The following is a 13,776-nucleotide window of genomic DNA, read 5'->3' on the forward strand; positions in this document are numbered from 1 at the left end:
GAAAACCAAGGGTCTGAGAGCCAGGATTTCTCAGCCCCGGGATTCTCCACTGAGAGTTCTCAGAGGGTAGAAAGGAAGCGCCCACACTGCCCTGCCCTCCGAGACCTTCTCCAAGCTCTAAAGACAAGAGCTCCCAGTGTTCGTGGAGTGCCCTGTGCAGGAGCTGGTGGGGCTGAGTCTCAGGGCCCCGGAAGCTGGGCCAGGAGCCTGGGGCGGCACCCGAGAGGTAGAGGGGGCCAGCAGGGACCTCAGAAGCCACTGCCACCCCTCTACCTGCAGGATGCTGTTGGGCCCATTCCACAGATGCAATAACTCGGGAAGGAAGATTCTGGGCCCAGCTCCACATCCTGCTCCCATCCCAGCTCTGGCCCTGAAAATCTGTGGGGGGGGGTTAGGCGGGCTGCCTGCCCTCTCTGGCCTTGAGTTTGTCTCTGTTCAGTAAATTCGGTCACCCCTCTCCAGCCAGCCTCCGGGGTCTGGTGCTAGCCCCGCACTCTGATTCAGAGGCCACTGGGAAGATGGGATGCCCATCTCCACTGTGGGCCCTGCCTCTAGACCTGTAAAGAACACCATTCAAGCAGCATCCTCCGTGTGGAAAGAAGAACCCTGCAGCCCTTCTTCTAGACCAGGGTGACCACAGGTGCTCTGGGGCCAGGGCTGGCCAGTAGCCTGGAGACTCTTCTAGCTTCTCCCACCTGTGCTCCCTGTCCCTGTCCCTGGGAGTGAACTGGGCAGACAGTCCCACTCTGGCCGGACCCCTGCACACCCCTGGTCAGGCAGCGAGATGGAGTAGAAAGAGTGTGGAGTTTAGTGTCCGACAGCCCAGGTTCAAAGGCCGCCCACCAACCCCTCCAATTCCAGAGCAGTGTGGGGCAAGCCTTTTAACTTCTCTCGACCTCCTCTCGATTTCCTCATCCACAGATGGAGCCCACAAGCACGCGCCTAAAAGGAGGGGATGCGTGTGAGCAGGCGAACCGGTGAGACGGAAGCGGAGACTCTGCCCATGCCTCCCTGAGCAGTCAGCCTGCCCCCAGGTCCTGCCAACCTGACACCTCGGTTCCACTTTCAATGCCCAAAAGCCACTGACAAAGGGGGAAATCTGTAGTTTAAAATGAAGTAGAATTTGCCTCTCATTAAAATGAAGTTTGTCACCTCTATCATAAATTGTCCCTCTCAGCTTCAGGAAAAGGTCCATTAACACATTTCTTTTCCTTCTCCAAATGAGATGAGAGTGGGTAGGTTTGAAAATCCCTGTGGACAGTAAAAAAAAGCCAGAAAAGCCCTCCCCTCTACCACCTCCAGCTGCCCCCCAGAAGCCAAAAAAATCATTGTAATTATCTGGCTGGGAGCAGGCTCAGGAGAGTGCCTTAGCAAGGTTCGTTAAGGCACTAATTAGCAGGAACCAGCTTCAGCTATGGGGGTTGGGGGCCAGGGGAGCGGCCTTCAGCCTCTCCCTCTCCTCTTACCATCCCCCAGCCTCCACCCACTCAGCTTCACCTGGTTCATGGGCACTTGCTCTCAGAATCCAGGTCCCTGCAATAGCCCTCTCCCTTTGAGGCCTCAGTCTCCACATCTGAGCTATGGAGACTGATCCCTGTGACTGCTGAGGACTCACAGAGCCCTGGATACCCTGTCCCTGGGAGGCTTTGGCACATACAGAACAATAGAGCATGGAGGGGGCAGGCCGGTGCGGGGAAGGGGTTGCCTGGAGCTCTGAGCACTTTCAATTCCGATGTTATAACACTGATGACCTATATTTAATGAGCACCTACTATGTGCAGACCTTGACGGAATGGACTCTTAGTCTGGGCACAAGAGCCCCACGAGCTTGTCCCTCCCAATGTCCTTTACCGATGAGAAGGCTAGTCACAACAAAGCTGAGTGACAGCTAGTAAGTGAGATCTGAACAGAGGCAGCTAGTATCTGAACAGAGGCCGGGAAACTGAGCCCGGTCCCCACCCACCCACCACCCTTGGAGACCATGCATCCCAGCCCCTGACTCCACACAGAAAGGACACGTGATTTTCTGGCACTTTCCAGCACAAATGGCCCTATGAGAGGGAACTACTACTGTACAGTGATATACAGAGATAAAGGCACTCCCCGGGGTCACACAGACCAGGAGAGTGAGGATTTTAAGAATATGTGTCCCTGCTCCCACTTCACAGCCCTGGAAACTCATTTGGGGCCGGGCAGCCCCCCAGAGGCCCTGCCCGGAGCAGAGCTCTCCTCCAGTGCCCTCACCTGGGAACCTGCATGAGGCGCAGCTGCGCCTCCATGGGCTCAGAGACCCCATCTGTCATGCCTACTCAGCTGTCTCCAGGCCCCACCCAACCCTCCCTTAAATCCTGGGAGCACCCCTCGGCTCCTGCCAGCCCTCACAAACAATATCCCTCTCAATCCCACACCTCCATGGCTCCAAGGGGGTCACTGGGCCATGAGTTCTGGGAGGGCTCCCAACCTCTCCTGAGATCCAACCACCAGAGCTGCTCTGATCCCTGCCCTGCCAGACCTTCTGGGGGCTGCAGGCTGGCCCATGCCCTTTCTGGGGAGGATGGGTGAAGGGAGCCTGAGGCTGCGGAGGGGCAGTCTCGGGGGTGGTGAGAGTGTGCAGGGAGGGTGCCTCAATTTCCCAGAAGGTTTTCTTGGCTCCTTAAGTGAGCAAGGAAGTGTGGGCCTTCACTCACACGAAAAGATGGCCACACCCAACAGGTCTGTCTCCCCTGCCCGATGCCCACTCTGTCCCCAGCCAAGCCCTCCAGCCCCTTGCCCACTTCACCCAGGGCCCGCTGCCCCTCAAGCACCTTCCAGTTTAGATTCCGCCTCAGAGTCAAGGAGCAGCCGCTACCCGATTCCACTCACACCCCCATGGACACCAGAGTTTGTGGGGCATCCTGCAGGAGCCCTGTTCCAACCACCACTGCCCAATGCACACACACACACTCATACACACGGTCCCGGGTGCCTGCCCCCGGCAGAGCGTGAGCGCCCACCAGCCACGCAATCCATCTGCCACCCAGTTCAAGCCTCTGGTATCAGTAATGAGAGCAGCAGGCCAACAGGTCACGGGGCTGATTGCCACTCAGCAGCGGCAGATGAAAGGAAGCTTCCTGACCCTGGGCTAAGCCCTGACTCTGTTCACAGGGATCAACGATGCGGATGGGTACCCCTGGGATTCTAGTCTCCCCCTTTACCCGGGTTCAACTGTCTGCAGAGGAAAGTGGCCAAAAGGGGCTGGAGTCAGTGCCCAGCATCAGGCCTTAAGGTTCTTCCTCAGCAACTCCCAGCCCACAGCCTCAGTGCTCCTTGCTCCTGCCCAGAGAGGCCAAGGGCTCTATCTGAAGTCACACAGCAAGTCAGACACAAGCTGGCACTAGAACTCGGGTCTCCCATCTCCTGGACCTGGGACTCAGATGCAATGCACACTGTAATAGGGGCAGAGCCACAGAACAATTCTCATGTCATGGGCCATCTTATCTCCTAGAACTCAGGATGACAGTGACTGCCTCGGGCCTAGAAAGACAGGCCCCAAACTCTCCCCTTTCTCCATCAAGAATTCCTTCTCCAGTCTCCTTGGCCATGGTCATTGAGCCCCTGCTTGCATACTTCTGATGAGAGCAAGCTCACTACCACCCAAAGCAACCTGTCCATCGGTAGCTCTAATTGGGATGCCCCTGGCCAGACCTGGCTCTGCCATGGGGCAGTCGGTGGCCATTGCAGGTCGGGGTCTGGGGAAAGGGCTCTGGCCCCTCAGAGATTTCTGGACGACAAATGCATCCCTCGAGCCTACCATTTTCCAGGTCCCAGTCCCTCCTTGCCTTCTACTTCCTGTTAGTGTCCCAGAGGGCCCAGGTGGAGGCCCAGGCTGGAGCACCGACTGGTCGGTGGCTGAAGACTAGTTGCTTGCTCTCTCTGAAATGAGACAAGTTAGGTAAAGCCCTGGCCCCAGAGGCTCTGGTAGTGTGGGTGATCACACTCAGCCCTGGACAAGGCCCTGCATACCAGGCACGACCAAGCCTCCCCGTCATCTCCTCCTTCACACCAGACTCCCTCCTCCTTGTGATACAGCCTCCCACAGCCTGAGCCAAGGCTCTCCAGCACTCTGCCCTATGTCTGTGTCCCTCCAGGACTAGAAAAACATCGTGTCTCCCTGCCAGCTTGGCCTGTCTCTGAGGTTGGCCCTGGGCCAGAGGCTGGAGGGTCTCCCCCAAACCCTGGCCAGCCGCAGGCACCCCACTGTCGCCCTAGATGCCCAGTTCCAAGCCCCCATCCCTCCATCAGCAACCCCGCCATGCCCTCGTTAACACAGCCGGCTGTCCCCGAGCCCCAGGCTTGCTGAGTTACAGCCCATTCATCCCTCCCGACGTCCTTGCCACTGCCACCGTGGGCCCATATTATGGCGTGCACATCTGCCAGACTGTGGCCGCCACTACTGCCACCGTTTCCAGGGAGACAGACTCCGTTTATGCCATTATCAAAAAGTCCAGCCCCTCCCTCCCCCTCCCAACTCTTAGCCCCACCTCCCTTTATGGGGGACGAAGATTTGGGCTGTAAATATCACCGCATGTCTTACCTGCAGATTCTAATGGGCCTGAATACATTGCTGCTGCGGACACCACAACCAAAAGCACGCAGCCAGTGCGTGCTAATAGGTGCATTAAGGCCTCTCTCTGGCTACCCTGGCCACCCTCCCTGCCACGCCCAATGCCACTGGAGAGTCCCCAGCCCATCCCTCGCCCATGCACCCCCTGTTTCCCTCTAAGACCTAAAGCAGAATCTGCTCACAGTAGAGGTGGGCTGGGGATGGGTCACCAACCCAGAGCTTTGCGGGAAGGAAGGTAGAGAGCTGGCCCTGACTGAGCCCCCAACTTGGGGGCCCCAACATAACAGACCCTTTACACATCAGCCACCAAGTCCTTCTCCCAGGAGCCCCGCAAGCAGCTGGTGTTAAGAGGAGAAAACCGAGCATCTAAGGTCACACAGCTGGGGAAGCTGGGATTCGAACCCAGAACTGGGGACTGCAAAGCTCCTTCCGCCACAGTCCTGGCCCCCCAAGGCCTGAGGGTTAAAAGCTGACATGTTATAAGCATTTTACATGTTTACATGTAATAATTTAAGCCTCACAATGACCCCATGAGGCCGGCACTACAAATACACCCATTTTACAGACAGGACACTGAGGCAGAGCCAAGGCCACATGGCTTACAGGTGGAGGAGCCAGGATGCAAAGCCAGGCAGGCTGGCCCCAGAGCCCAGCTCTTACGGGCTCTCCTCAGAGCAGCGTTCTAGCCTGGCCAGGTGAGGTGTTCCCACCACCCCAGGAAGACTCAGCCCCTTCCCTGCACCCACCCCACAGAGATGGGCCTTGTCACCGAGATAACACTAGAGGAGCGAAGCCCAGGCGCTGGGCCTGACACATTGTAAGGGTTCACCCAGCCTTCCCCAGCCCCCAGTCTCAATCACAGGGGAATCATGAGGAGCAAATGTTCAAGATTTACTCATCCATCAAGGGCCGGGCAAGTGGTACATGGCAACATCATCATCATCATCATTATTATTATTATTATTATTATTATTATTATTGTCATTGCTATCACCACAGCAGAGGTTTGACCCCATCATTGTAGTCTTTCTGACCTCACGCCCCACAGGAGGGCACACACTCCCTCTCTCCATGACCCCGGGACACTGAGGGTGCTTCACTAGCTCTCTAGGCCTGTTACAACTGTATTCATTTCCAAGGGCTGCTGTCAAAATTACCACGAACTTGGTGACCTAACAGAAATTTATTCTCTCACAGTTCCAAACTGGTTTCACTGGGCCAAAATCAAGGTGTCAGGAGGGCTGATTCTCTCCAAAGGCTGTAGGGGAGAATCCATTCCTGGCCTCTTCCAGGTGGCCTCCAGCATTCCTTGGTTTGTGGCCACATCACTCCAATCTCTGCCTGTGCAGTCACATAGCCTTTCCCTCTTTGTAGCCAAACCTCCCTCTGCCTCCCCCTTATAAGGACATTAGTGATTGCATTTGGGGCCCACCCAGACAATCCAGAATAATCTCCCCATCTCAAAATCCTTAATTTAATCACATCTGCAAAGACTTTTTCCATATAAGGTAATTTTCACAGGTTTTAGGGATTAGGATATGGACATCCGCGGGAGCCATTATTTAGCCTACCACAGTCACCAAATACCCAACTCAACACCCCTCCTGGACAACTAACAGGGGCATCAAGCTTCACATGATCACAGCTGAGTGCCTTACTTTACCCCAAGCCTGATCCTGCCAAAGTCCCCATTTCAAAAGTAGTTGAACCTCCATCTGCCCAGCTGTCGAGGCCAAAAACCACGGAGTCAACTCTTAGTTCCTCCCTTTCTCTCCCCCGGAATAGGTGATCCACCGTCAACAAGTCTCACTGGTTTTCCCTTCAAAATTGATCCAGGATCTGACCATTTCTTGCCACCCGCACAGCCACCACCTGGTCCAGACACCATCCCTCTCTCCTGGATTACTGCAACAGCCTCCTCCCTGCTTCCACAGTGACCTCAACACAGCAGCCAGAGGGACCCTTAAAACCCAAGTCAAGGTGTCACTCTGTCAAAACACTGCAGTGGCTCCCAACACACTCAGAGCAAAAACTTCACAATAGTCTGCAAGTTCTGGCCCCATGTGCTCTCAGACATCAAGTCCCATCCCTCCCTCTCTCCCTCCCCTCTGTCCTGACACTCAGTCCTCCTCCCTTTTCCTCACACAGGCCAGGCATGCTTCCAACCTGGGGGCCCTTGTTCCCTGGCCTTGAATGCTCTCCCCAGGTATCCACGTGGTTCCCTCACCTCCTTCAGGTCTTTACCTAAAGTCATCTTCTCAACGGAGCACTCCCACCGCTGACGTTTCCTTTTTTCCTCCACCTTGGTTTATTTTTTTTCTCCTTGACATTATCACGATCTAACATAATACGTATTTTGCTTATTCATCTTGTTTAATGTCTGTCTCCTCTGCTAGAATGTAAGCTCCACGGAGACAGCCTCCTAGGTCCAAAAAGTGCCTAGAAAGTAGGTGCTCGATAACTATTTGTATTCATTCACTCCACAGATAATTATGGAACCAGGCACTGAGGAGGTACTGGGACCCAGTGGTGAACCAGACACAGTCCCTGACAAGGACCATCCAGGGTATCAAACACAGAGACAGGGAAGCACAGAGTGCTGTGGGAGTTCAGAGGAGGGAGAGACTAACTCAGCCCAGAGAGTTGGGGAAGACTGTACTTCAGAGGGTTTTGCAGAATACATAGGAGTTCACTGGCTGGATGAGGAGACAGCTTTCGACCTGGCAGGCGGAACAGCTGGTACAAAAACAGGGAACAAAATAGTAAGACCCGTTCTTGGGACAAGGGAGAAGGCAGGATGTGAGGCTAAAGGGGTCGAGCAAGGGCCAGGTTCAAAGGACCATGGAGAGTAGGCCAAGGGAGTTGAACTTTTCCCTGTGAGCAATGGTGGGGACTGAAGGGAAGGGCGTGGCCGGTGTGGATGTCTGGAGGCTCCCCTACCGCAGATGACCAGTAAGCAGCCTAGATGTGGGGAGAGGCTGGGGTACAGGATCCACCTACCAGGTGCCAGGGAAAGGAGTAGGAAATTCCCTCAAACTCTGGCCTCAGCCAGGAAGCAGCTCAAGCCTCAGTGACATTATGGGGCCCCAGTGTGCCCAGGACTGTGCTGGGAGGATACCTTGGAGAAAATTAAAGCCAACAGTTTACAACAAATTCTAGACTGTGCAGCTTCGATGCAGCCAGGGGACAGGAGAGCAGGGATGGCATTATGGACTGAATTGTATCCCTCAAAGTTCACACGTTGAAAACCTAACCCCCAGCATGACTGTATTTGGAGTAAAGAAATAACTAAGGTTAGAGGAGGTCATAGAGTGAAGCCTTAATCCAATAAGATTAGTGCCCTTATAAGAAGAGACACCAGAAATACCTCTCTCACCCTCTCTCCCTCTCTCCACACCCCCCTCCTCACTCCCTCGGCCATGTGAGCACACACTGAGAAAGTAGCCATTGCAAGCCACAGAGATTACTCTCACCAGAATCTGACTGTGCTGGCAGCCTGGTCTCGGACTTCCAGCGTCCAGAACTGTGCGAAAATTAACTTCTGTTGTTTAAGCCACCTAGCCTATGTTATAGCCACCCAATATTTTGTTACAGCAGTCAAGAAGTCTAAGACAAATGTCAAAGTCAAGGAGAGCTTCCCGGAGGAGACAAGGTTTGGGGCCATCCTAGAGCTTGAAGACAGCTCAGATCCTGGCTGGCTGGCCCTGTGGTCACACAGCAGACCCCAGCCAAGGCCCTCCTTCATCTGGCCTGCAAAGTCTCAGCAGCTTCTTTGGGGAGTCTAATTCCTCTGCTGAGGAGCACAGAGATAGTTGCAGGGTTGATGGAACTTTGCATCTTCCATAAAGTAGAGCCAGACCCCTCGAGACAGGGGTAGGAAGTTGGAATGTTATGGTTCCTGAGCACCGGATACCCGCGTCCCCCTTCTGCCACAATGAAAGGTAACTCAGCCTGGCCCGAGCCAACCAGGAGTCAACATGCAAGGGCCTCCCCCCAACTCAGGATCCCACCCCTAAGGGGGCTGCCTGCACGTGGAGACCTGGGCTGGGCTCTGAATGACAGAAATGATCAGGATATGCAGAGAAAGAAAGAGGGTCTATAAGTAAATATACATTTTTATAAAACATGTTTAATTAAAGTGGATTAAAATTAATTTGCTTTAAGAAAATTAGAAGTGCCCTAGAGGATTTCAGAAGCAGGGCAAGAGACCCTGAATCTAGAGGCTCCTTAGAAGGGCCTGAGAGTGGGATAAGGGGGGCGCCCATTCCCTGCTCATGGTGTCCTCAGAAGGAGGTGGCTCCCATTTACATAGCACTCTGTACACCTCAAGGTGTGATCCCGTGGGATGGCAGGCACGTTCACCCTCAGTTTGCCAGGGAAACTAAAGCCCAGAAAGGGCAGTGATTTGCCCAAGGTCACATAGCACAGCTGTGGCAGGGCTCAGTGGGAAGCCGCTGGTCCTTTCTGCCAGCCCTGGGCATTTTGCTCATGCTCAGCACTCCGAAGGCCCCTCACCCCACATACAGGCCCCCCTCCCCGGCCTGAGCCGCTGCCCCCCAGGATCCTCCCATCTGCAGGGCGGGGACTCTTGCTCTGTGACAATCTGGCTCCTCTGAGGCCTGGAACAAGGAAGGTGGAGGGAAGTAGCCTGGGGGTTGGGGACGGAAGGCAGAAAGGGAAAGGACCTGAAACCAACAAGCGTTCCAGAATTTTAAGCAGTTTTTGGAGGAAAACAGGAGCAGGTTCAGCTGTAGCAATTTGCTCCAGGGGAAAATTATGTTCCCGTGCTCTATTATACAGAACAGAAGGAACATTTGGTGGGTTGAATACTTGTTAATTTATTTCTCTGTTTGTTAATGGGCCTGACGCATGCACGTGCTCGTGTACACACACACCCCAGGCATCAGGAGGAGATGATGCCCGGCTCCCGAGTTTTCCTGCCACCTTCCTATGAAGTATCATTCCTGTTCTTGCTCTCTCCTCTCAGCGTCGACGCAGGGGGGCTAGAGGGAGGCTGTGTGCAGTTCAGGGACTGAAGTGAGGTAAGAGCCCCTCAGTTTCCTCATCTGAAAAATGGACTTGGCAATGAGATGACCCAATGTGTTTGACCTTGGAACGAGTATAAAGAGATGCAAGGGGCTTCCCTGGTGGCGCAGTGGTTGAGGGTCCGCCTGCCGATGCAGGGGACGCGGGTTCGTGCCCTGGTCTGGGAAGATCCCACATGCCGCGGAGTGGCTGGGCCCATGAGCCATGGCCGCTGAGCCTGCGTGTCCAGAGCCTGTGCTCTGCAACGGGAGAGGCCACAGCAGTGAGAGGCCCGAGTACCGCAAAAAAAAAGAGATGCAAGAAGTCATTTTGAGAGTGTCTAGAGACACGCAGTAGGTCCCCACAGGGCCTGAGGGAATGATGCTCCACTGGACAGCTCCTCGGCACCTCACACCCAGCAAGTCCAAATGAGGATTGTCATGCTTCTCCCTGGCCTAGAATCCTCTCGGAAGTGGGGCCAGTCAGGCCAAGTTGACCTCCCCAGACCTGGACTCTCAGCCTTCCCCCTACACGGCCCATCTCCAGCATTTCCCCTTCCATCTATTTCTCACCATCCCAAGGCCACCCTCCTCCCTGCTGTGACCCCACGGCTCCCCTCCAGATCCAGCACCCACCTGCCCACCAGGCTCCCTGCTTTCCCTGCCACTGGCTCTAATCCATTCTCTCCCCATGGTGGCCAGAACAGAATTTGAAAAGCACAAATCAGATCCTGTCACTCTTCTGCTTAGCGCTCTCCAGAGCTTTCCCCAGCCCTCAGTGCTCCGAATAAAACCTGCTCCTGGTAGGGCCTCCCCTCTCCCTCCTTCCCTATCCACCAGCGTGCTGTCTTCCTCCTGGTCTTCACACACACCCAGCTCCTTCCCATCTCCAGGCCTTAGTCTTGCTCTTCAGGCACCTGGAATGCCATTTCTTCTCAGACTTGAGGTCACCTCTTCAGAAAGTCCTGCCTGGATCCCTCCCCGTCCAAAGCCACTCAGCCCACCCCAGCCACTCCCTGTTTCATGGCCCTGTTTACTTCCCTCCCAAAATTATCACAGTCTGACACTATTGAAATTATTTGAGGTTTGGCTCACTACCAGTGCCACAAGAATGGAAACCATCTGAGGGCAGGTGGAGCATGTGTAACTTTCCTCTATCCACAGAACCTAGAAATAGCACCTGGTACTTAGGAGGTATTTTATAAACACTTGAATGAATGAAAAGACAGGTCAGCTCTAAGCCAGAGGGGTTAGTGAGAAGGGGGCCAGGGCTCCCTGTCCCCACTGTCTTCTGCCCCAGCCTCTGAAGGGTGTCAGCACCTCTTCAACTGAGAAAAGGGAATGGGTGGGGATGAGGTTTGTGGAGCAGCACCTATGATCTGGGAACCTTTCTCTAAACAATTTCATGAAGCAGTTACAGACCTGAGACTCAGGCCTGAGTCCTGGCCCCGCCACTCTGTGCAACTTGTTTGACCTCTCTGAGCCTCATTTTCCTCATCTGCATAATGGGGATAATAACAGGACCCATCTCCTAGGACTGTTCTGTGGGTGAATGAGATCTTGTTTTCAAAACTATGAGACGAGGGATTTCCCTGGTAGTGCAGTGGTTAAGAATCCGCCTGCCAATGCAGGGGACATGGGTTCAAGCCCTGGTCCGGGAAGATCCCACATGCCGCGGAGCAACTAAGCCCATGCGCCACAACTACTGAGCCTGCGCTCTAGAGTCCATGAGCGGGAACTACTGAAGCCCACGTGCCACAGCTACTGAAGCCCTCGCACCTAGAGCCCATGCTCTACAATAAGAGAAGCCACCGCAATGAGAAGTCCGGGCACCACAACGAAGAGTAGGCCCCACTCGCTGCAACTAGAGAAAGCCCATGCATAGCAACGAAGACCCAATGCAGCCAAAATTAATTAATTAATTAATTAATTAAAATAAATAAATTTTTTAAAAAATATATGAGACAATGATGATGATAAAAAGATTCCATCTCTTACAGATGAGGAAGCAGGAAAGGTTATGGGTGCTGTCTGGGTCCCATAGTTGGAAAGTGGGGAGCTAGGACTCAATGCAGACTTGCCCCCAGAAATCAGGGCTCTTGCCCCTGTGCTGGTCACCCCAGCCCCACTGGCTGGGAGTGGGGAGTGGAGCACAGGAGGCCTGTCTGTCATTTGTGCCGCGGTGGTTGTGTTCCTTTATGTTCCCCACGTGAACTGGCTTAGCCTCCCATTCCCCCGGGTTCAGCACAAAGACACTTTAGGAGGCTGGGAGTGCTGGCCAAGGAGAACAACGTGGCTCCCACCCCACCCCCCATGCCTGACGCTAGGGAGCTGGAGAAGAGGCAGTGGCCCAAGCCCTGGACAGGTAAACTGAGGCAGCCTGAGAGCAAGTCTGTTCCAAGACTCCCCAGGATGGTCTAAGGTGGAGGAACGGTCAGGCCTGAGACTCAGGAAATCTGAGAAGAGTTGACCCACACAGCAGGGGAGGAGGAATACCACTTAGGAAACACAGCCCTGTCCCCCGCGCCAAGGGCACAGAGCAGGGGGAGGTGGTAGGACTCCAAAGGCCCTGGGGCGGGGTTCTAAGGACAGACTCGGGGCACACGCACTCCCACTCAGACTGGCTTCTGGGGTTGGAAGGTCATCACTGAAGGTCCAGAGGCCTAGAGGTAAGGCCGCGCTAGCAGAGACCCCGCTCAGGTCCAGCAAATGAGGGACGCTGCTGCGAAGAGCCAAGGTGCCTTCCGCTTGCAGCCCACGCACATTAAGAATTATTCCTCTCGCCAGCAAACAATTTGTTACAATATCCATCGCACACTTTTCCTAGCTGGGTGCCCTCCCATACATCCTGGATTAATCCCAGAAGTCACTCCATTCATTTAAGATACACCTGAGTGTGCCTCCTCTTTTATTAGGGAAATTTTTCATTGTTTTGAAGCACTCATAGGTTTTAATCTGGGGCTGAGATTTTAAAGCCTCCTTCAGTGGCTAAGACACATGAGTAGGCTTGTGGCTGGAAAGATTACCTCTGTCCTCAGATCTGGAAGGGCCTGGCAGGGGCCACCAGACCCTCTAGAGGAGGGGAGCATAGCACCTCCTCTCTAGGGAGCCAGGGACTTCAGACCTCGGTGCTGTGTGGCATTGGGGCACACCCTCGACCTCTCTGAGCCTCCCCAAGAGAGGCAAAGTCGAGGAAGACTGCATATTTGGGTGTCCCTGTACTGAGCCTACCCAGAGAAATCTGGGAGATCATCACCTCTAAAACCCACAGCCCTGGGCAGTAGTGTGGGGCCACTGAAAAAGCTAAAAGTTTGGAGTTCATCAACTATATTCCAATAAAAATTTTAAAATAAAATAAAATAAAAGTTTGGAGTTCAGATCTGAAATGACCTGGGGCAGGTGAGTCATCAGCCTTTCTGAGCCTAGCTTCCAACTCCTCAGGATGAGCTAAGTGCCACCCCCTCTCTGGGCTGTTGTGCAAGCCCAAGTTCAGAGCAAGTCTGACTCAGGGCCTGGCACACAGTGGGTGCTCAATAAGAATTACTCTCCTGGCCCTCCCAACCCACCACAGACCCCTCCCACTTCTCCATCTCTCAGTCTTGTGGCCCTCAAGAAGCCAGAACCCTTGGTTCCTTAATCCAGGCTTGAGGCTGCCCTCAGGCTGCGGCACCTCCAGCCAGAGCCTCTCCGCAGGCCCATCCTGTCAGTCTGGGTATCTGCCACCAACCTCCTCCCAGGCCTTGCACGAGGCCTCCATACCCCCCACCCGAGGCCCCAGGGCCTGGGGAGTTCTGTCTGTACACAGTGAACCCCTGCCCCCCCATCACAGGCCCCATCCCATGCCAGGCTCTGTGCTGGGATTCAGGCTGCATGTTTGCTGTCCCCCTGCCCTAAATCAAGAGACAGCTGTCCCACTCCCAATTTCTAGTCCCCTACCACCACCAAGGGTCCAGGGCTGGGACTTCTCTGGGCTCTGACTGCATCCCCTCCCACCCCCCACTCCCCACCCCCATTACCATCTCCTTCCTGGTCTTTGCTCACCCAACCAGGGCTACCCTCTCTACATTTCTCCCTGCCCCACCTCCTTCCCCAAATCTTCCTGAACACTAAGGTCCAGCTTCCTCCAGGAAGCCCTCCCTGACTTCTCCA

Source organism: Mesoplodon densirostris, chromosome 4, assembly GCF_025265405.1.
Source record: "Mesoplodon densirostris isolate mMesDen1 chromosome 4, mMesDen1 primary haplotype, whole genome shotgun sequence".
NCBI classification, from domain to species: domain Eukaryota; kingdom Metazoa; phylum Chordata; class Mammalia; order Artiodactyla; family Ziphiidae; genus Mesoplodon; species Mesoplodon densirostris.